The sequence below is a fragment of the Camelus bactrianus genome, chromosome 5, assembly GCF_048773025.1.
Source record: "Camelus bactrianus isolate YW-2024 breed Bactrian camel chromosome 5, ASM4877302v1, whole genome shotgun sequence".
Classification (NCBI taxonomy): Eukaryota; Metazoa; Chordata; class Mammalia; order Artiodactyla; family Camelidae; genus Camelus; species Camelus bactrianus.
The window spans coordinates 62,075,314-62,083,803 of NC_133543.1; positions in this window are offsets into that span (position 1 = coordinate 62,075,314).

Here is an 8,490-nt window from a genome sequence, read left to right on the forward strand (position 1 = left end):
CAATCGAGGGAGAACTCTGTGGATTCTAGTCTCATTATTCAATTTTTATTATAACTAATTTTTAGACATATTGGCCCTAGATTGAATGGAATATGTCTCAGTAAAAGATATTAGGTGTAGATGAAGTATTCACAATTCTTGCATTTCTCTACATTTTGCATAAAAAGCACTTTGTTATTCAGAGCCAACCCTTCTGAAGTTTGCCTGTTAGTGAAGTACAAAGTATACTGTCAGTGTTAAGGTAATAATCATATATTTTGCCATGCATGTATGATTTTATGGCAAGTGTAATTAGTATATGTCATTTTATATTTCCTTTCAGTTTTTCAGTCTTTGCAAATATGTCATACCATGTGAATCAGACTATAAAGTTATTACAAGAATTGCCCCTCTTGTAGATTTTTTCCTGGTATAGTTTTCTGGAAAAATATAAAATTTTAAAAATGATTAAGAAACTAAGTTTTAAAAAGCATGATTGAAGATTTTATTTCCTCATCCTGTAAAACACAGTCTTTGCAGTTCCTTTGGTACTAAACATTCTCAAATAATTTCACTTCATTTAAGAAATTTTTGCTATTTGTCCCCAGATCATTAAAATTATTAGAAGCCTTCAAAGAGATTTAGAAAGTAGATGATAGCTTCATATTTGTACTAATCATAGAAAGTTAGCTAGTATAGAACAGTATGCCTTTAAAAGTGTGAATTTTACTCTACGTAAATTATATCTCAATAAATACGACTAAAACTTACGTATCTATGTTTGAAAGTTATTTTTTTATTGAGACAAGTATAAAGGTAACTACTCTAAGGAAAGTAAACATTTGAAAATCCAAACTGGAAAATATGTAAATTGGAGGAGGAGTAAATTTGGCTTTGTGGAGGAATTCATAGTGCAATTATATTTTGTGGCCCTCGAATATACTTCACAATGATTCAGTTGTAAGATTCTTATAAAATTTCAGACACAAATCTATGGCTACGACATACAGCTTCTTATATATGTATTGTAAAACATCCAGTCATTTACAGTAAAAATCCTGGATGGATTTAAAAACTATTTTTCGATCCTATATAATAATCAAATTCAAGTATTTGAACAGTAAATACTCAAAACATGCAAAGTACAGTTGTTCTAGAAGGAGATATGAAGCTGTATAAGGTATAGATTTTAATCTCCTTGAGCTCGCATTCTAAGTAAGAACAGAAATATGCGTAAGAGAGTGTAATATAAGGCAGCCTGAGATGCAGGGCCACAAGAGAAGCCTAGAAAAAAGAGTTTCAACTTGAAGTTCCTGATATTCCTAAGAAACCTAAGTTCCTCAGAGTTATTCTAAAATTTACATTTGGGCTTTGAATGAGAAGTTAAGTCTTGGACTTAAAAAAACATATAGAAAATGACATTCTAAGCAGAAGTTTCAACTTCAATAAATGCAAAATAGTAATAAAAAAAACAGGAAAATAATAGGAATACTCATTGCATACATGAAAGAAACAGAAATAAAGCTAGAGGTAGAACAGGAAATATGTAGGCCTATGATTGTGAAAGCAAGAGAAAAAAATGGAGAAGAAATATAGAAGAAAAAAGGGATAATGAAAGGTGACTTTTAAGGACTTGAGGATAATAAAAATAATTTGAAACAGCTACTGTGACAAAGATTACTAATTATCCTTCAATACGTATTTGTCTCTTGACAACAAGCTCTAGAATAAAGAGTACATCTCCCAGCCTCCCTTGCAGCCTAGTATGGCCCCATGACCAATGTTCTCGCCATTATGATGTAAGCTTTTGAGAACCTTCCTTAAGAGAATGCTGTGCTCTCTTTTTGCCAGTCTTCTTGTCTTAGTTCATTCTGCCACAGGAAACAAGGAAGAAATGACTACTATCTTGGGCCATGAAGACAATATCCACTCACCAAGGATGGCAGAACATAGAAATGGAAGGTGTAAGTGGGCTTCTTAGAGCAGAACTACCATACTAAACCTGCCCTTTCTACATCGGGATTTTGTGAAAAAGAAACTTTTATTTAAGCTTCTTGTAGTTGGGATTTTTTTTTTTTATTACTCACAGCCAAACCATATCTTAAATAATAATGGTTTTTGTGATCAATGTTCTAACTAGTAGGAATAAATAAAGACTAATAATTAAATTTTAAATTTATTAAGTATTTTTGCACTTTGTGTCAGATGCTTCCATTTGAGTTACATTTTCTCATCTACCTTTCTCAACAATCCTTTGAGATTTTATCCTCTTCATTATACGGGTGAGGAAACTGAAATGCAGATAGGCTTTTTCAATTGCTCAAAGGCACACCCACAGAAAGTGGTAAAGCTAGTATTGGATCCTTTATCAGTCTGAGTCCAAAGTTCATGCATATTAACCTCTGTCATGTCACTGACAATCAGTTGGATGGCATAAATTTGTCATGCATCCAGGGAACATGATTCTGTAGTTTCTGCTAGGGTTCCTTAACTCTGCCCAAATCTTCATAAATAGTCCCTCCATTAAATTTTCTTCAATTAACAGCTAGACTCAGCCACATTTTCCCCTGACTAATATACCAGGTCTTTAGGTGGCTTTCTTTAACTCTGCTTTCTCCAGAAACTAGAATGGGAATTATTTTTGTAATGCTTTTTGCTAATCATGAAGAATACTTCAGACTGCCTTTTTTAATCACCCAGCCTTCTGTTGCTTCTGTATTTAAGGCAAAAAGAGAGAGAAATTGATGAAAGGCATCTTCTTGGGCTCTTAGGGTAAAGCCCTTTGATTAGGATATCCCCTGTCAAAGGTAATGTTCCACCCATTCTTAGAGACAAAAGCAATGTATATCCTCACATCAGACTTCAAACCAGGTAGCTATGCATGACTAGAAATATATGACCAAATTTCTTGAGAAATAGCCTAGAAATAGCATAGTAGCCATATATTGTTTTTATCTGTCCTCCATCCCTTCCTTTTGTGAAACTGCTACCTTCTGACAAAATTGAGTGCAGAAAGAAAAAAGTGGGTCAGGCTGTGGAGAAAGGTCAGGCATATGTAAACAAGAAACTAATGGAGTTTTACAAGACATTGCTACTTCTCAAATTGTTTGAGACTGCATATAGCTGGACCATAACATAAACAGGGGAACCAACTTTGGGTGAAGAACTGTGGGAAAGGACAATAGAAGTTTTCACTGTAGTTTAACTGTGGTCATAAAAAGGAGAGACAGTAAGATATATGCTAAATCAACATTTCAAGTTCCATTCTCCTATATATCCAAAGGATGCAAGGTGTGAAACTTTACTCAACTAAAAATGATTAAGAAAGTAAATAGAGAAAAGATGGAGCAATAGTATCCCAGTGTCTGTAGTAAATGAATCAAGAGTTAAGACTTAGCCAGAGATTGCAACTTGGTATTGCAAAGGAGTAACCAAGACAGGTCTAAATGAAACATAAGATGTCTCCAGTAGTCAGAAGACATGCCAGAAATTGAACTGATCCGAAAAGTTCAAAAAGAAAACAATGAAAAATTAATTACAGCCTTGATCTTGACCACTCACATCCAGTTAACTTCGTCTTGTAGCTGGCCAGATCTTGATAATGCACTTCACACATGTTTATTAGCTTCTGCTCTGCAACTAAAAATAGATTTTTCTTTCTCTTTTTAAAGTCACTCAAAGAACTTCAGTTTTTTTCTGTGGAAAAAGTCTAAAGGAATGAATAATTTCTGTTTATGATTGGTTTTGATTCTTCTTGGCTCTTTTCACAGTACAAAGGACTTGTGAGATTCTTGTTTTAGAAATTTATTGTGCTTAGACTTAAATAGTAGATGTCATACATACACTTATTGGTTGATCTTTTGGGTTTTATCTTAAGTACTTTTAAAATATTAAAATGTTACATACAAAATTGGCAAAATCAATGGTAAAACAAAATGAGTTAGACTACAGACTAAGCCTATGATTATACACAACTTCCAGCTGAACATAAAATCTATTTATATTTTTACATTTAGTCTACCCTAAAGAAGAACAGTCTTTCAAAAATTGGGAAGGATATTGAATATACTGAACTGGACCTCCAAGGAGAGGTCTAGATTGGAGATACAAATTTAGTATCATGAATATGGGTGTTTGGAGCCATGGAATTAGACGAGATCGTTTTTATTTTGAAAAGGAAACTAGGGCCTAGTCCAATTCCCTGAAGAACTCCAACTTTTAGGAATCAAATATAATAAGTGGAGTCAACAAATGAGACTGAACAGGGGTGTGATGGAGACAAGAGTCTAGGGCAATAGCTGGAGGGGTTAAGGGAGGGTCCTTGGTTTCTTTTCAGCTGTATTTGTCAGATTATCCTGTGGAGAATGACAGATTTATAACTCGGTACAGAGAGAAAGGATAATCTAAGGTGCAGAAGCCTTGATACAACAGGAAGAAAAGAGGAGGAGAGGAAGCAGAAGATGTACAGCCAAACTGATTTTGATTGGGGGCTTTAGGGAAAGATAAGATAACGATATTAGCTAACATTTATTCAGCACTTGCAATGTGTCATGCACTGTTCCAACTGCCTTACATGCATTAATGTCTTTCATCTTCATAACAAACTGCAATATTTACATGTTATCATTCCTATTAAACAGATGAGGAAGCTGGGCCCAAGGTCACAACTGGTGAGAGGCAGAGCTCAGGTTATTGACCACTTGGTGTGTAGACTGATGTAGGTCAGTAGAATTGGTTTGGGGAAGATAGGAAAGTTTTCTCTTATCTTCTATTTTCTCAATCAATTAGAAATAGTTTATCAGCCTAAAAGGGAGGTCATGTGTCAGAAATGTTGAGTGTTCATTTGAGTTTGATGTCTTGTATCTAAATGTTTAGCAGGAAAAAGCCTAGGCTCTGGTGTCAGACTGACAGAGCTGAAATCCTGGCTTTGCCACTTACAGTGGACCTTGGACACATGACAAAAACACTCTAAGCCTCAATTTTTCACCCTAATTGAGGATTATTGTACCTACATCACTAAATTGTTTGAGGAATGTATGAGATAATTTTTAGGACTGTACCTTGTGTAATTCAGTGAATGTAAATGTTTGTTGTTACTACTATTATGGTGATGGTGATGATGATGATGATTATTACCCCAGTCTGCCCAGTTGTATGATTCTCTACATTGGTACATGGCGCAAAAGAGATGGAGGGTTGTAGATTTTTTTTTCAGGTGAGCACCATGGGGAGACAAAGTGGCAAAGTTGTTTGAGAGCAGTGGTTAGGGAATAATATAGCTAACTCAGTGTTTTAGCATTCATCTAAAAAAATTTTAAACCCTACCTAATTATATTAACATTGCTTTGCTTGACAAATTCCTATTTCAAAGTAATAATTTTCTGAAAATGATATTTTCTCTATTTCATGTTAGAACCGCAGCATAACCATTAAGCTTCTAAGTGTTGATTATGTGCAAATGTTAGGGACATTAAATATTTTCTTATTATTAAATATACATTATGCTAAAATATTATAAACTCATTATAAGATGATTTTCCTCCATTAAAACATCACTGAAGTCTAAATGTTTACAGTAAGTCAAGTGTTCACTGATGCTTAAATTCAACTTTCTATTCCCACTTAAATTCAAATCCAGTATTACTTAACCATCATCATACAAACTAAGCTGCTACTGTCAAATCTAGTTTTTCTGCTTTAAAACTATGAACATTCACTGTCCTACCTAGACTTCTGCATATTATATTTTTACCATTTCTTCCATTATTTCTAATTAGTTCAACTGATTACTCTTTCCCCAACAAACCTTTAGAATCAGAATTTATTCAAGTTTTCTACAATTACTTTGTGTATTTCTCCCATTCTCAATGGTCTTTGTGCTAAATTTGAAATGATAAGACGAACAATTAATTTTCAGTTTGTGAAGAGAGGAAAGCCATGTTTCCCACCTAGTAACAAATTTTTTACTTACTTCATACTGTAGATTCTACATTTACAACATTAGGAGCATATTAAAACAAACTTTAGCATATACATATATATGTATAAATACTTTCTTGTGTCAGATTTTAATTATAGAATAGCTTGACATTTTTAAGTTGATTTAAATAGAAAATACTTATGTTATCTAATATAATAGCTTAAAAATGGCAGTCATTCAGTTATGCAATATATCAGCTAAAAACATCAGAAGAGAATGTTGGTAGTCAATCAATTCTGGAAATAAAGTTAGTCTAGCTCACTCTCTTGTTTTGAGAGAGGGTGAGATAGACTTAAAGCTCATGAATTGAATCAGGAGAAAGGAATGAAACGAACAACTCATCTTTGCTCATTTCCCCCAAGGAGTTTAAGCAGAAACAAAAACAAAGCTGCAATCATTTTTTTCTTACAAGTTGGTCTTTATAGGCGAAATTAATTCTTGGTTCTAAGTTTCCTAATTAGCTTTGGATCATGGACCCTATATAAATCTAATAAAGCTAGGCATCCCATCCATAAAAATATACAAAATTTTAGTACAATTTTAAAGAGTTTGTGGTCTCACTAAAGCCTATGTAAAGCCCCATAGACCTAAGAGTCAGAATTATTCTGTATTATAATGAGTTCATCCAAAAAGATACAATAGGAACAATTGTATACCCAAGTAATCACGCGTTAGGTGTCCACGTCTAACCTGACATGAATGTTAAAAAACAAATGTTTTTAGACCTTCACCTAGAGATGTAAAAAGTGTCTCTTTTCCTGATCAGTTCAATGCATTACAACCACCTTATGGTAACCTTTCCACAGAAGTGACAGGGTAGACATTGTAATCTACATTTTATCAGGAGTAAATTTCCCACTGTAGATAGATTACTCAGGTTCTCTCTTTATCTGCGTCCCTCTTGCTGCCAGACCTTTGGCACCTCCATAAGAAGGTAGGAAGGAGAACTGAAGGTGTGAAACTCAAGTTCCTTTGTTTTACTTTCAATTGAATACCTTGACTAAACAGTTTAGTGCAAAGGGAAAAAATGGAAACTGCTATTTAGCACTAAGTCTTTCAATTGTGTTCAAGTTATCATTTGCCTACACAGCGCTTTCTCTTACTGCTGTATGCAGTGCAGGGTTGGCTGCCTCCTTAATGAAACGTATAGTGCTTTAAAGAGATCCTGTGGCTTCTGCACATTACATAAGCCCTAGTTAGTCTGCCTCAGAATGACTGCAGAAGAATTGTAAATTTAGTCTCAGAAGCCTGCTGCTAGAGCAGACCCAGCCAGCTTTTCAGCTTTCAAAGCTGCTTTGTATAAAGCTGCACATTTGGAAATCTGTTGCTGGTACACTCTATTCATACTGGATTAATAAGAACTAAAACTTAACATGAGGAAGAAAGGGACATAGGATTTGTGAAAGGATCACAAAAACAGAAGAAGCAACGAATTCTAAGAAAAGCCAGTATTGGTTTGGTTAGGTTTTCAGATACCTAGACATTTATATGTCTGAATGTTGACAACATAGTCTTGTTAGTGAAATATTCCCTCTCTTGGCTTCTATGCCAGGTGGCAAATTCCCCCTTTACAGTGTACTGTATGTTTCATACTGCTATTGCTTTTCCAGGTAGGCAAAAAGTAAATAATAGTAAATACCACCACCATCATTTAACATTAAATAACTGTTGGACATAAAACAATGGACTTGACTATAATTATCAGTGTTAGGTGAGCTGCTTCAAATTCTTTGTGGAATAAGATCATGTGAAAAATATCAAAAACTAGGATTAAGGGATTTTTTTCTTCTGTCCATGGGAGAAAGATTAGTTTAACATATGTGAAAGATTTATTTTTCCTTTGTCTCTTTAATTTCAAGAGGTGTTCCTACTTTTAGTGGGAAGTTTTTTTTTTTAATTTTAACTTTTTATTATAAATGTTTTCAAACATAAAAGGAATAAAGAGTGTAATGACCTCTCATGTACTCATTATCCAGCTTTGACATTTAGCATTTTCCCAAACTTGAATGTAAAGGATTTTAACTTGTCTATATTCTAAACTAGAATTCTTTTATTTATGCAATAGAAAATATATAATTAGAACAAAATACTATAAATAATAATTAGAAACTCTTGAAAGAGATCATTTTGAATTATTTTAAAAAGATAACTGTTTATTGTTCCCTCAGAAGGGAACTGAACTTATTAACAGTATTCTTAACAGGAGTTAATTTTATTCTCATGATGCTTGGTGGTAATTTTTAGCAACATTTTTAAAGAGAAGACTGTAAGAATAAATATCAAAGCAAAAAGCCTAGCAATAGTCAAACCAAGTGGTAAAACTTAAGATCAGTTAAGTACGTATCTCTCTATCAAACTGAAGCTAAGCTAACAGCATGTGATACACGACTGTGTGAGTCAGGCTTCATAAATCTTGGTTTTTTGAGAAGCAAATGAAGAATGCACGCAGCGCACTCATTGTGCTTAGTCACTGTGCTGAAGGAGAGAAAGACCAACTACCTACTGAACAATCACATTTTTTCCTTCTAGGT